The 12,482-nt window shown below is 32.0% G+C and overlaps 1 long non-coding RNA gene across 1 annotated transcript; it reads right to left on the bottom strand.

The window, feature by feature from the left end:
* Positions 1–2,339: 2,339 nt before the first annotated feature.
* On the bottom strand, positions 2,340–3,193 carry LOC143049192 (uncharacterized). Its single transcript, XR_012970113.1, has 2 exons — positions 3,081–3,193; positions 2,340–2,551 (listed from the first exon to the last, which is right to left on the bottom strand). It is a non-coding gene; the product is annotated as an uncharacterized LOC143049192 (long non-coding RNA).
* Between the last annotated feature and the right edge of the window lie 9,289 nt (positions 3,194–12,482).

The raw sequence follows: 12,482 nt of genomic DNA, 5'->3' as shown, positions 1-12,482 counted from the left end.
CACGGGTGTCATTCGGTTTATCGAGAGAAATGATCGTGAAAGAATATCTAACGGCGGTCAAGTATTGAGAGACGATCGTGAAAGTTCTGGTAGCGGATCGTGAAAGACATTTAATGTACATTCTAGTTCAAAATCTTTGAAAAAATCGCTTAATTTTCAAAACGCGGAACAAATCCGAACAAAAAAATATGTCTGTCAAAATGGTTTAACTTCCTCAACATAACTGTGAAAGAAGATAAAGAAAATATGAAGTACTTTTTGAAAAAACACAAAAGGCGCAATGCGTGTCTATGAAATTAATTACAAATAACACACTTTTTGTACCTATAATTGTCATATTTCAGAATATCATGATATATTTGAAATTTAATCTTTGGTGTATCTGATAGTACAGTAAAATTAAAGTATATTCTTCCATTAAAAGCGTTAATTTGTTTATGAAAACCTTGAATTTGTTGAATTTCCATCAAACTTGATCGTGAAAGATCAGGCAACGTATTATTTCGATCGTGAAAGAAAATGCGTGACCAGATTTAATATAATAATCAGAAATCAGTATTTCTTTTACCATTTGATAAATCTGCAAGTGGTTGAAGCCTGTAACTATTTTGATAAGGATGAACATTAAAGCTATTATCTTTTTTTCTATTAAACACTTTACCTCGAAAGTTAAAAAAACAACAACTAATAACGTGTCTTAATAAGTGAGAAAGATTCAGCTCTGTGAATCGGTCTAGTGCACTTCAGGCAGGCCGACTCTAGTTAGCCAATCATATGGATATGCAACGTTTAAACCAAAATGTTATAGCAAAAACAGCACATTTCATGTAATTTGGGATTGAACGATAACCAACATTTTGTGCAACAGAACTTTTTAAGTTCTTTATAAACAACGCAGATAAGGATTGATTTAACTATATAGTACATACTATAGAATACCAAAGCGCAAATGCTGTAATGTCTTGTTTGCTTTACTTATGATAGTATATTTGTTGAACTTGCTTTATTTCGATCGTGAAAGAAAATGCGTGACCAGATTTAATACAGAAATCAGTGTTTTTATATCCAGTCATAAACCTTTGACAACGTCCATGAAATAGAATTTTACCAATGAACCAGAACTGCTTGGTTTCTTTTAACGGATAATAAGGATGTTCTTATCCCAAGCATAAAAAACATAGCCGTATTTGACACAACCTTTTTCAACTTTTAATCTTCAGTGCTGTACTACTTTGTCCCTTTTTTCGCTTTCGATCTTTTATATCTGGGCGTCACTAGTGAGTCTTGTGTGAACGAGGCGCGTTTTTGGCGTATTGAATTTTAAACCTGATGCTTTTTGTTATTCACTAATCATGTGTTTCTTTGTCTAATATGTTCTCCTATTTATTTGTATTGTAGTCCTGTAATATTATGTTGTCATTTCAATGTTATATGTAACATTGCCATTAAAGTGCGAGGTTTGGCATGCCACAAAACCAGGTTCAACCCACCATTTTTTTCTTTTAAAAATGTCCTGTACCAAGTCAGGAATTTGGCCATTGTTATATTATACATATTAGTAGTTCGTTTCTGTGTGTGTTACAATTTAACGTTGCGTCGTTTTTTATGCCCCACCTACGATAGTAGAGGGGCATTATGTTTTCTGGTCTGTGCGTCCGTTCGTCCGTCCGTCCGTTTGTTCGTTCGTCCGTCCGTTCGTTCGTTCGTCCGTCTGTCCCGCTTCAGGTTAAAGTTTTTGGTCGAGGTAGTTTTTGATGAAGTTGAAGTCCAATCGACTTCAAACTTGATACACATGTTCCCTATGATATGATCTTTCTAATTTTAATGCCAAATTAGAGATTTTACCCTAATTTCACGGTCCACTGAACATAGAAAATGATAGTGCGAGTGGGGCATTCGTGTACTGAGGACACATTCTTGTTATTCTCTTATTTTTGAGTGTAAATTGACATTGCGATAAGACGTGTCACGGTACTTGTCTATCCCAAATTCTTGTATTTGGTTTTGATCTTATATTTGTTATTCTCGTGGGATTTTGTCTGATGCTTGGTCCGCTTCTGTGTGTGTTACATTGTAGTGTTGTGTCGTTGTTCTCCTCTTATATTTATGCGTTTCCCTCAGTTTTAGTTTGTTACCCCGATTTTGTTTTTTGTCCATGGATTTATGAGTTTGAACAGCGGTATACTACTGTTGCCTTTATATACCGCATTAATATTGTTGTGGGTGTACTCCAAAACCTTAAAATGTCACAAAACAATAAAAAGCAAATATTTGAAAAGTCGAATTTCTTATTTGCTATTAGATTGAACAACATATAAAGATACTGTAGGAATCCAAACCTTGCTATTTCTTTGATAACAATTAGTATTAACTTAACTATCTCATTAATTTCCACTTCATCTTCACAATATTTGTGTGTTGCTTCTGTAACATTATCTGCATCTTCAACCTCTTCCATTGGCTCAACTTCACTGGATTGTTTTTTTCGGCGTTTTGTCACCTATTGTCTTTTCTTATTGCCGTAGTTGTTATTTCTTTTTCTTTTCATTTTCTGAAAATATTAATTTTTTAAAATGCTTAAACCTTTTGAGGATGTTGACCTATCTAGCCTTTCACAATACCAATATCAAATATCAATGGTCATATAATTAGAGAATAATTTGAACGTCTTCGTAGCATCAGATCTTTCACGATCGTTTTCACGATCTTCAAAAATGTGGTACGTGATCTTTCACGATCCAAAAAATCAAGTTTGTATAAATAGTTCTTTATTTACCAAGTTTCAGATTATATTTATACAAAATAACTATGACAACCGTTTAATTAATTCAAATACAATGCCCTTATTCTGATAAAAGTAGTTTATCTAGTCGAATTTGTGAAAAAATCGTGTTTGTTTACATTTTTTATGTCATTGAAATGTCGAGATGCAATCTGCCTTTTGTCGTTTTGTAATAAATATGTACTTTTGAAACTGGATATTCTGACATACTGATCATAATGTTGAACCATTTTGACAGACAGTTATATTTTGTCGTAAATGTGTCTGTGTAATTAATTAAATTAGAATATTTACTGACCTTTCATATGTCTTCTCGATTAAATGTCTTTCACGATCCGTTACCAGAACTTTCACGATCGTCTCTCAATACTTGACCGCCGTTAGATATTCTTTCACGATCATTTCTCTCGATAAACCGAATGACACCCGTGCAATGCTTTATACTATGCACCATTCACTGAAAAATAAAAACAATCTTTACAACATTGGCGGATCCAGGGGGAGAGGGGGGTCCGGGGGTTGGAACCCCCCTTTTTTGGCCGATCAATTCATTTGAATGGGGACATATAGTTGGAACCCCCCCTTTGTTCTGGGTTGGGACCCCCCCTTTTTAAAATGGCTGGATCCGCCACTGTACAAGCACTTTGATTCATGTTCTTCGGTTTTGTCCTTTTATAACCTTATGTTGATAATTGCTCTGTTTCCTAACTTAAGTTTATCTCAACTGAATTTAATGAATACTTAACTCAGTTTGAATTTAAATTTTTGAAGTGTCACTTTTACAGTTCTTGTGTTATGTCCTTTTATTATGTTATATGCTAGCTGGGTCATCATCTGTGTCCCTATGGGGAATGTGTCCATAGGGACACAGATAATGCCCTCGCTATCATATAACGTTATAAAAGAAAATAACACAAGAACTGTAAAAAAGAAGCTGCCAAAATTAGAACTTTAATAAGTTTAGTGGTAATAAGCATTACATATACATTTCATTAAATTTACTTGAGACAAACTTAAATTAAGAGAACAGAAACGAAAAAAATCAGTTATTTTTTTTTTCCATTTGTAAAGAGGCATAACCCTGAATTATAATCAAAGTGATTGAAAGCACTGAATGGTAAAGATTGCTTTAATTTATAAGTTGGTAGTAAAATTGAATATTGCATTGTATAAAGCATTGGTTTTAGTTGATTCAACTACTATTCTGGACTTAGAAAGATAACTCCAGTTTTCAATGAAGATTTTAAAAAGCATTGATTGTTGTTGAATCAACAACTACATTTATAGACAAAGGAAGATAACTCCAATTAAAAAAGAAATACTTGATTGGTATTTTTGAAATTTTTCAGTTTTTTTTTCAATTTGTAAAGGACATAAGTAGATACAACAGTAAAAGTGACGGCACCAAAATTTAAACTTGATCTGATTATTGTATTAATAAGTACTGTGTATAAGTTTCATTATAATTGGTTTATGCAAACATACGTTAGAGAACGGAAATGAACAATTAAGCATTTTTTCCCTTTGCAAAGCGGCATTACTATAGAACGGTAAAGGTGACACCACGAAAATTCAAACTTGATCTGTATTTAGTGGTAATAACATTGTGTATAAGTTTCATAACATTTGGATGAGGCAAACTAAAGTTAGAGAACGGAAACCATCTTTGGAACGTACACGTACGTATAGACAGACAACGGTAAAACTTAATCCTCCTACCTGAGGCAACTAATTAACAAAGGGGACATGCAAGTGCATGATGTCAATTATTTAAAAACAGCCGTAGACAAAGAAATTCAAAAGGGCCAGATGATATCTTCAAAATTTTGAGCTCTATCATTTTTCCATTTACTTCAAAATTCTCACATTACTTCTTAGAGGAGTTATTGCATTGCCCTTAAATGATGAAATTAAAGTTCTTTTTATCAATTTCTACCTATTATTTTCAAACATATAAAAGTAATATAGCAAAAATGATATAGGAAGACAAGATATTCAAATAAGTCGACTTGGCCGATATCCTTATAAAACTTATTGACCTTTAATTTAGAGAGGTTTTTTTCATTTCTTAGCGTTTTTACACGCCCGTCACAATTTTGACAGGACGTATTATTGTACACTTTCGTCCGTCCGTCTGTCCTTCCTTCTATCCGTCCGTTCCCCCATCTATCAATCATTCTGTTCGTCCGTCCGTCTATTTATCCGTCTATCCTTCTGTCCAGCGTAAACATGTCACACCCGTAACTAGAGAACAGCTTATTTAATTTTCATGAAACTTAAAAAAGTTATTTCTTATAATGGTCAAATGATCTGTAAACCTTCTAGTGAAAATCAAATTGAATCTGTTTGAGTTACATGACTTTGTAAGTAAAACAGGAGTGTGTTTTTTTTTAACGTGTCGCGCCATATCTCAAAAACGATTTATCATTATTGCAATTTTGTTGAAGCGTTATTTAGTTTTTTTGTAAAAAAAAAAGAGGGGGGGGGTCACATATTGCGATGTATCTCAAAACTTATATAAAAAAATATCATAATGTTATAATATAATTAAATATCAGTGTTTGCTTTTGAGTATTTATATTCCATTTAAAATTAAGTTTGAAGATAGGTGAAATAAGGGATACGCCTTTCATTAGGAAAATGTGTATATTACTATAATTACCTATGTCCAAAAATGCCAGTTTAAAATAAACTTAAACACGGCAAGTTTACTTTACAATAAATATCTATTCAAATTCTTTCGAAAGACAATGTTCAGATCCATGTAAAAGTTGCTTTTCATAAATTGTTGGTTTTAAAAACTAAGAAAAAAAAACGGGTGATATATATAGACGAAAACGGGTCATTGTATAGTAAACAACATTGACAAAACCGGTGTATTTTAATTTGACATGACCCATTTCTTTCGTTCCATACTAAAAAAATACAAGTATTGAGATGTTCATAATGACAAGTTTTGCAATCTCCTTGTCAGTATCTATCTTCCCGTACCTTTCTTTCCGTACAATGTGAACAATTTAACGAGAAATTAAACAATTTCGAGGCAAGGTTCACTCAATTCGTCATTTTGACGTGCTTTTTTACTTATTTCTCCGTTAATATAGAACGGTTGTAGAAAATATTGCATCTTACAATAGAAAATAGTTGTATATGTATATGTATTCTTCGATATCATAAAAAAAAATTAAGAAAATTAAAAACCAATTGTTCAAAGAACAATTGAAGGTCTTTCAACCAATAAGGGTGTATTTTGATATAAAAATATAAAGATTCAGTTGAAAATGTCAGTTCCTATGGCTTTATGATGTATAAAAATGAATTTCGACCAAAGGTCAAAATCTAGAACGTCCAATTTACCTATGACCTTGACCTCAATTTCAAGGTCATAAACATAGGATCCCAAATCAAAAGACCCTAGGTCTGTATTATGTATGGTTCATGAGTAATATCACTTTACGCATAATTCTAAATATAAGAGGGGCGAAAACTCCCATTTATTGTCTACGCACCCTTGTAACCAAAATTTATAAGTAACGACATGTCGCAACTAACAATTTAGTAAAAATAATTTGTCGAAATCTTATTAAGTAATTGAAAATAAGTGAAAATAAGCAAAAATCAAAATTTAAAATTTGACCTTGACCTTTGACCTTGACCTAATTTTCATTTTTTTGGACCAAGGATCTAAAATCAAAAGACCCTAGGTCTCTATCACTTATGGTTTACCAGTTAGAAATGCATATCACTTATATCTTATATAAAAGGGGGGATAACTCTCATATGGAGTCTCCGGATAGCTTCGGTCAAAATGAAACAGAACATCCTGAGGATATAACGAGCAATTTGGAAAAATAAATTTGTTGGTTTCTTATATGGTTGCGAAGCCTTAGTGGCCACAAGAAAAACAGTGTTCGGGGAGATAACTCTTACAAGGTAAAGGTTTTTGTTACGCGGTGTCAGTTTCAGAAGCGCATTAACTGTTCGATATAATATACCAAATATCTAAGCGACATCTTGTGAAACAAAAAAACAGCGAAGGAAAAAAAAGTTGGCGGAAGAAAAAAAAAAAAAAAATAATAATAATTAAAAACCAATTGTTCAAAGAACAATTGAAGGTCTTTCAACCAATAAGGATGTATTTTGATATGAAAATATAAAGATTCAGTTGAAAATGTCAGTTCCTATGGCTTTATGATGTATAAAAATGAATTTCGACCAAAGGTCAAAATCTAGAACGTCCAATTTACCTATGACCTTGACCTCAATTTCAAGGTCATAAACATAGGATCCCAAATCAAAAGACCCTAGGTCTGTATTATGTATGGTTCATGTGTATTGAGTAATATCACTTTACGCATAATTCTAAATATAAGAGGGGCGAAAACTCCCATTTATTGTCTACGCACCCTTGTAACCAAAATTTATAAGTAACGACATGTCGCAACTAACAATTTAGTAAAAAGAATTTGTCGAAATCTTATTAAGTAATTGAAAATAAGTGAAAATAAGCAAAAATCAAAATTTAAAATTTGACCTTGACCTTTGACCTTGACCTAATTTTCATTTTTTTGGACCAAGGATCTAAAATCAAAAGACCCTAGGTCTCTATCACTTATGGTTTACCAGTTAGAAATGCATATCACTTATATCATATATAAAAGGGGGGATAACTCTCATATGGAGTCTCCGGATAGCTTCGGTCAAAATGAAACAGAACATTCTGAGGATGTAACGAGCAATTTGGAAAAATAAATTTGTCGGTTTCTTTTACGGTTGCGAAGCCTTAGTGGCCACAAGAAAAACAGTGTTCGGGGAGATAACTCTTACAAGGTAAAGGATTTTGTTACTTGGTGTCAGTTTCAGAAGCGCATTAACTGTTCGATATAATATACCAAATATCTAAGCGACATCTTGTGAAACAAAAAAACAGCGAAGGAAAAAAAATTTGGCGGAAGAAAAAAAAAAAAAAAAATAATAATAATAATAATAATAATAATAATAATAATCAGAACGAATACAATAGGTCTTTCAACAGAAAGGTTGAAAGACCTAATAATAATAATAATCAGAACAAATACAATAGGTCTTTCAACAGAAAGGTTGAAAGACCTAATAAGGAGAAACCTATTTTTCTTCTGTCTATTGATTTTCCGTCATTGTGCCGGATGTTAGATACCATCGAGTCCGAACAATTTTTGCCGGTGTGGTTTAGACACAGTGAAAATTCAAATTATATCAAAATTATAGAAAACTACGGAAGCGTATTAGCGCCACACATTTTTTTTTTTTTTTTATTTTTCTTCTTATGTTTGCGTTAATGCGCCACACATTTTTTTTTTTTATTTTTCTTCCTATGTTTGCGTTATAACGCAAACATAAGAAGAAAAATAAAAAAAAAAAAAAAAATGTGTGGCGCTAATACGCTTCCGTAGTAAACTTCATCGGCCCTTACTCAAAATATGGACAATTTTATGTTTAAGGCGTCTTGAAATCTTTTGACAGCTTCCGAACTTGAAGTGCTAATTTTTAACCTTTTTCAGCTGGACCAAAGTGTCAACACTAGGGACTATATTTGTGGGTCGACAATTGTAGTCTCGGACCAGATGATACCATCACGATAACTCTCGATAACTGTTCATTTTATTGCCTTCATCATGATCATTACGATCCCATCTTGAACGATGTCATCTAAAGACAATGTTTCTTTTGACTAGCTCAGTTTGAAATATTGTTAAGTCTTCATATGTTTTAAAATATTTTCGTACTTGTAATCTAGGAGAACTTCAATAAAACATATGATATTTCGGTGTCGTATATATCCTGATTATTTCACTTTTGATTACTGGTATCAAAGGTCAGAAATAAAGTGGGACACTCACGAATCAAACTAAAGAAATTTGGAGATATTTTAGTTTAGGACTTCCATGTGGTGATCCATCATGTTTTTTTTGGCGAGAAAGGTATAGGTCTAAAATGAGACTATGTGTTATAGTAGCCTCAGCCCCTACACAAGATAGTTTACAACAGAGAATGGCTAAGTTACACTTGTTTTGCTTAAAATCATCATGTTTGTTTTTTGGCGAGCAAGGTATAGGTCTAAACAAAAATAAACACAATTTGACCGAACTGACAGTACTATATCCGGGTATTTAAAGAATAGTATGTCTATATGTATGTTCCTGATTAAAGTAGCCAGAAATATGATAAAACAATTCAATTTACAATAATCATATAAAATTAACATATGCTAGATGATTATATTTAAATCCACTAACCAAGTCCGTTTGATACTAAATTCTTTAATGATGGGGGGGGGGGGGGGGGGGGGCAAGGGGTTTAACTGTTATGGTGTTATGGGGCAATTTAATTCTTTGTTATCTGTTATTTTGAAAATATATTTACTGTTAGCTGTTATTGTCTTATTTTTTGTTAGCTGTTATTGGGCTTTTAGTTTTTTTGTTATCTGTTATTGTGATAATGTATTTGCTGTTAACTGTTATTGAAAATTGGAATGTTAGCATTTTTTTGACAGTCAATATACGGTATAAATTGAAGATCATTGGACATTGGGGTCTACCACTACTAATATGTTTATCCCGTATTCAGAGAAGGATTCCATTAACATATACCCATCACAGAAGTACGGTCCAGGACAATTCAAGTATGATTATCCTTTGTAAGAAATTACATTTTTTTTATGAACGTGTATTTAGAACTATCTTAATTTTTTTGTATGAGATAATGTTCCTTGTTTCCCGTACGAACATATTGAATTAAAACAATTCTTGATATGACAAAAAGGAAAACATATGGCCAGGAATATCTGACAAGGATCACAAGGACTAGGTCCTAACAACCACTTAACCTTTTATATAATACTAGTATGGTACATAGACTCAGCTCTGTGATTCTTTTCAAAGCAGAACCAAATGCATTGTACAATGAAAGTTCCAACCATGTACTTGGGTCCGAAGCTGCACATAACTCATTACAAACAAAGATTTATTTCGTTTCAAGCCATGATTGTTTCACTACAAAACTATGTATTCTACTTACTAGTAGACTTGGTACCTGATAAAAAAAATTGTTCCAATAATTTAAGGCCTTTGAAAATAGTGGAATAAATTGCTTTTGGAGTGTCAAAATTCGTTCGAAGTACTTGATAAATTGCATGCATATAATTGGTACTTTTGATTTTTCTACCCTATATACCACTTTGCCTCATAGTCTTATTAAGAAAAAATCACACACCTCATTAAATAGTCATTTAGAAAAAGTCAGAATATTCAAACTCTTTTAAGTCATTTTTTTAATTAGCAACAAAGGGAGCTTCTGTCAATATATATAAACAATACACCAATGTTTCATGAGAACTGCTAAAAGCATTTTTGAGTTATTTTTTAAAACTAAAAAATACCACCTTTTTCTAATGAATAAAATCCCTTAACTCAATAAAATAAAATCTAAAATTAATAAAAATCAAGAGAGTTTCCAACAATAGATATAAACATTTCAGCAAAGTTTCATGAGAACTGCTGAAAACATTTTTGTGTTAATGTCTGAAAACTGGAAAATCCCCCCTTTTTAATTAATAAAACCCGTTAACTCGGAAACGTAAAATTTATATAAAATTTATAAAAATTGAAAGTGACATCATGTCAACAGATATAAACAGTTCTCCGAAATTCCTTGCTTTGTGAAAGCATTTTTGAGATATCATCAGAAAACTGAAAAAAAACACCAATTTTATTAAATAAAATATAAAAAAGAAGATGTGGTGTGATTGCCAATGAGACAACTATCCACAAAAGACCAAAATGACACAAACATTAACAAATATAGGTCACTGTACGGCCTTCAACAATGAGCAAAGCCCATACCGCATAGTCCGCTATAAAAGGCCCCAATAAGACAATGTAAAACAATACAAACAAGAAAACTAACGGCCTTATTTATGTAAAAAAAAATGAAAACCCATTACCCAGAAACATAAAATCTAAAATTTATATTCATAAAAAAAGCGGTGCATTACGTTTGCGCGCATTACCACTACATTTGCGCGCAAAAATCATTGCGCTTGCGCGCAGCTTTTGATTACAATTGCGCGCATTTTTTTTGACAGGTAAACCCAGGTAAAATACAGGTAATAATACTTATTTATTTATAATTTGTTCAATTATTTAACCTGCTCACCAACGATGAGGTGGAAGTGGGATTTCGAGCAAGATAATTCCGTTTTATTTTGCACAAGCACTAAATCCTAGAAATCTATACAGATAAAATTGTTTAAATGCTTAAACATAGCTAATCTTAAAAAAGGTAAAGGTATAATTGATAAATTCATTACTTCACATGTTGTTACGTGCCGAAACTCCATGTTTGTGCCTTGGTGTAACTTTAAAAAAATAACTTAAATTATTTATTAATACTAATTTTAAAAACGATCACTATTCAATGAAACACTTTTTATTCTGATACATTCGCAATGAAGTTACATGTATGTCTTAAGCTATACTACGGAGTTTATAATGCTCACTTTAAAATTTGTTTTACAATTTTATATGAACAAATTATAATTTGAATTAAGAAATAATATTTTCAAAATTAATAATTGATAGTCATGTTTATTATGAAAATGAAAAATATATTTAGTCAATTGTAACTTAATTTAAATTTTTACCTGAATTTACCTGTAAAATGAATGCGCGCAAATGTAATCAAAAGCTGCGCGCAAACGTAAAACATTTTAATCCCCACATGCGCGCAAACGTAGTGCGCCCAAAAAAAAGGGGGGAGCTCACGTCAATAGATATAAACAATTTCCCAAAGTTTAATGCAAATTGGTTAAAGAGTTTTTGAGTTGACATGTTGACAACAGACGGACAACAGTATATCATAATACGTTCCGTAAACGAGCGTATACAAAATATTATAATATATTGAGTAGTAATTTAAAGGCACTGGCTACGGTTACATGGAAATGTAACAATAATAAAAATATTATTGTTACATTGGAGACTAATTGCCGGAATGCAAAGTTGGGAAAGGAACCGATTAATTACGAATGTAACAATAATTATTGAGACTACGGTTACATTGCGTTATTGTTACATGAAACAGCAATGTACGCTAGATTTATTAAACTTAAATCTTCTACATAGTTGTGTTGCTTAATTCATTCATGTCTAATACTTGTTATAATAATAAATAATAAATATTATTATTCAACAAATGGTGTTTAAATAGTTTTAGGTATTAATGGATTTGATGTTCTTAAAGATACTACTTCAAATTAGTAATGCCAAAGGCGAAAAATAAAGTTCAATGGTTTAATTTATTGTTGAAAACTCGGGCTGAGAAAACTGTTCACTTTTAAGTATTTAACTGCACACCTACTCGTATTACTGTCATTATACTTTGAACAAAAGATGAAGAGATTCCTATTACCAATTTTGTTTGGGTGAAAAATTTAAAACTTGCATGTGATGCGTTTGAAACGAAACTGAAACAATATCAAGACACAAATTTCATACAGCTATACAAACGCACTTACCAAAAATTGATACATCAAAAGCAAAGTCTGCTAACTGTGAACTAACACTGTGAACTTCTGTATACATGTATAAAATTGAGAATGGAAATGGGGAATGTGTCAAAGCGACAACAACCCGAACATAGAGCAGACAACATCCGAAGGTCA

The sequence above is a fragment of the Mytilus galloprovincialis genome, chromosome 10, assembly GCF_965363235.1.
Source record: "Mytilus galloprovincialis chromosome 10, xbMytGall1.hap1.1, whole genome shotgun sequence".
NCBI lineage: Eukaryota > Metazoa > Mollusca > Bivalvia > Mytilida > Mytilidae > Mytilus > Mytilus galloprovincialis.
Note: the sequence above shows the minus strand (reverse complement) of the source record. Positions and strands in the feature narration are given on the sequence as shown.